The sequence below is a fragment of the Halyomorpha halys genome, unplaced genomic scaffold, assembly GCF_000696795.3.
Source record: "Halyomorpha halys isolate HHAL.00 unplaced genomic scaffold, Hhal_1.1 Scaffold61.1, whole genome shotgun sequence".
NCBI lineage: Eukaryota > Metazoa > Arthropoda > Insecta > Hemiptera > Pentatomidae > Halyomorpha > Halyomorpha halys.
Genome location: NW_027110400.1, coordinates 229,352 through 233,033, shown reverse-complemented (window position 1 = coordinate 233,033; position 3,682 = coordinate 229,352). Strand labels below are relative to the sequence as shown.

General features: G+C 31.8%; 1 protein-coding gene across 5 annotated transcripts in view; it reads right to left on the bottom strand.

Moving 5' to 3' along the window:
* Positions 1-3,682, bottom strand: part of tws (protein phosphatase 2 regulatory subunit tws) — a 329,624-nt gene that overhangs the window by 118,882 nt on the left and 207,060 nt on the right. The gene's annotated exons all lie outside the window — the stretch shown is intronic.

The following is a 3,682-nucleotide window of genomic DNA, read 5'->3' as shown; positions in this document are numbered from 1 at the left end:
ATAATATATTAATTGTTGTAGTTCCTGAGAAAATTTAATTACTTCAAAGTAAATGATTGTCTAAGAAAAAACGTTGAAGACAAGCTCCAAGAACGAATTGTTAAGTATTTAAAGAAATAAGTCGAATTTGTTTAAGTTTTTAAGTTTTATTTTCATAAAAAAAAATATTTTTTCTCAAGTTTTGGCCTGACCAAAATTAAATTTATCAAAAATTTACAAAACGCATTTTCTTAGCTCTGCAAATAACACAGGCTATGTCATTTATTAAGAACTGAGAAAAACAAATACATAAGCTAAATTTTTTTTTCAGAATCTGGTAATAATGTTCCAAAACCTTTTTTATATAGTAATAACTCTATTTTTGGCAGGCATCAACAATAATTGGATGATTGTCCTATCATGAAAAATTCTTCTTTTTTGTCCACTCTGAAGTGGTAAAATCCGGATACGATGACGAATATGTTTGTCAAGCCAGACAATCGTAACCAATTGTATTACACTCCTATTTAACAAGATGGAATGTTGACCATCCAAGCAACAAACATTGACCGTCATACTCGGCAAAACTGAGGGGCGTGTAAACAGCAAATCGAACGGAACTGGCTTTAAAGACTGAACAAGGTTGACTACATTTTCCGAGTATCAGTCACACAAAACGATGCTTGTAAATTCTCTTTATTCAATAATCTTTTTTCATTTGATTCCGCTCACGTATTGTATATTTTTTACCTGTCTAACTACATTTAAAAATTTCAAAAAACTAACTGACCCGGCAATACTTACCTATTGCTATGTTTAAGGATCTATGGATATAGATTTCATGAACATGATTGATAGTTTGATTTATATTATTGTATTTAGTTAATTTAAACAAATACGTATATTTTATTATTATGATTCGGTAACATAAATTGAACCAATTACATTCGTTTTAAGATTATTTGTGCTAGATTATGTGGGATAGCATCAAATTGGAGGATATGGTCGCAATTTGCAGTTAAAATACGGACTAAACGCGGGTCACTCACTATTCATAAAAATATATAAAACAATAAAATAAATTATAATCTTAATCTTCATTATCAAAGAGCTGCTTGATTCCAGCTAAATTGAAGTCCAGTGAATTAAAACAAAGGATACCTCAGTAAAGTGAAGTCTTAAGTTGGAAAATCTCTCTAAAATCCTCGGAATCTTCTAGTACCTTGGAGCGTGAGCTAAAAGCTGCGTAATATAATTGTGTAATTGTAATACGTATAATAATAATAATAATAATAATGTGAAATTATAATAAATTTCTAGACAAAATATTTTTTTTTTTTTTTTAAAACTTTTCGTTCCTTAAGAGCCTTCTCTATTGAAGCAGTCTAAAATGTACCATAAAGTGGGGTGACTATGATAAAACGTTTTTTTTTTTTTCAAGTTTGAAACATTCTGGCGGGCTTGAAAAAGAATTCAGACAAGTGCTGGAGGTTTCAAGACCGCATAAAGATTGCTCTGTTAGTAACAACAATCCGATTCGCATAATTCCATTTTCTCGCTTGTGTGGGATTTTTTTCATAACTTTACAATAACACAATATTCGACATTGTCTATCATACTTCTGTTGCCGAGTCCGCGTTGGTTAATGGAGGTTCATCTGAGTAATTTTTCGTAGTTAATAGTTCTAAAGTGGATATCGAATATAGATTGCAGAAAATATTATTTTGTTATGATTTTACATTAATTAAAACTCCAAAGCACTAAATATTTTAAAAGTAATTAATAGCACTAAATGGGGAGCTGATAGGAAAACCTCATTAATGTGTTATAGAGCTTATGTTTGCTTGCAACTAGATTATGGAATTTTTGCAAATTTCCCCGCCTCACCAACAGCAATAAAATCATTAGATAGAATGCACCATGTGTAGAAGCTGGGGAACTACCGTTGGAATACACTTGTTATTGATAAAACAAATAGCTAAGATCAAAGCTCTTCCAGGGTCAGAATGTTCCATTATAGTAGACAAAAATCCATTATTTCAAAAATATATAACCAAAAGGAGACTACTTTATCCTTTTAATGTACGGGTTAAACTTTTACTAACTGAACTGAAATTTGTATTACCGAAAGTTTTTCAATAGTCACACTTAAAATTCCCACAATGGCACATTCTTAATATCAATATTTGTTATAAATTTTATCACCACTCAAGACACAATTGCATCACAAGACTGTTTTCACGAATTTCTAGATAAATATATTGGAAATTACCTCATCTACACCGATGGTTGCAAAAGTGATAGTAGTGTTGGAGCCGTAGCAATAATAAATGACTTCATAGTGCAAACCTGTCTTGCAGCCCTCCGAAAGCAATTTATTTACTGCAGAACTGATAACAATTTACCGAGGATTACGGGAGGCCTATCATGAAACAAATGAAAACAATATCTTACTTTTCACAGATTCAGATGAGCTCATTGTCACTACTGAAAAACGTATATTCAACACATCCTGTCGCAGTACTCATATTTCATATTATCTTCAAATTAAAGTGAACTGACCAGACAGTTTTGTTCATCTGGATACAAGGACATCCCTAGGCATTGTAAAGCTGACCAAGCGCCAAAAGCTGCATCCATTTGACTCCCTAGATTGCCCCCACAACGATCTCTATCCATTACAATACAAACATTAAATAAATGACAGGTAACTTGGACTAACACCACTTAACAAATTAGGAGTACAGTACATCCATGGAAGACATCAACCCAAAGCTCCAGACGACACGAAGTAATACTGACCAGACTACGAATTGGACACACTCGACTAAACCATGAATACTTACTGTCAGGAACATCAAGACAATGTATACAGTGTAACGTGCCCCACTAACTGTTAAACACATACTGACAGACTGCATGCATTTGATAGACATCGGATTACCATATCATTTGGCAACTTTATTAAACGATAATAGCACTCAGATTCCACAAATATTTGATTATCTTCAGAAAAAAATATGTATGAACAGATATAAATAATTTAATTTCTTTTTTGCATTTTTATCACATAAATTAATTTCACTTACAGTTATTAAATAAAAACTATATATAGATATTAGGGATATGTCCGAGAGGTCAGTCAATATGCATAGGCATACATCACCTTCGCTGTGGATTGCCTCATATTATATTTTTAAAAAAAAAAAAGAGAGTTAGAAGAAGGTGTGACACTTGTACATCATTTATATCCTTGGAATCCATGGTAAAAAAAAATGGTGCACCAAAGTCATCCTTATTGCGGAATATTTTTTCAGTGATAAAGTGAAGAATTATGAATATTTCATAATTAAAGGAAAAAATAGTTATTGCAATAGTGCAAATGTATATTATGTTAAAAATAAAAATGAAATACTGTATCACAATCACCCTACTTTACATTATGTACATTGGTTCCTAGAAATTTCATCTTCGGGTAATTTCTTAATGCAGTAACTTGCTTAAATTCCAGTTTCCGTGAGACGTCATGCGATTACTCAGTCAAGATCGATGCAATTGATATTGCAACAGGTGCCGACACGCTATGAGAGGTAAGATTGTTCAGATTCGATTTTGATTAATGACTCACACTATATGACAATGACCTCAGAATTGCAAATAAATTTTAAATACACTAACTATCTACTATTGTTGTATTCTGCTA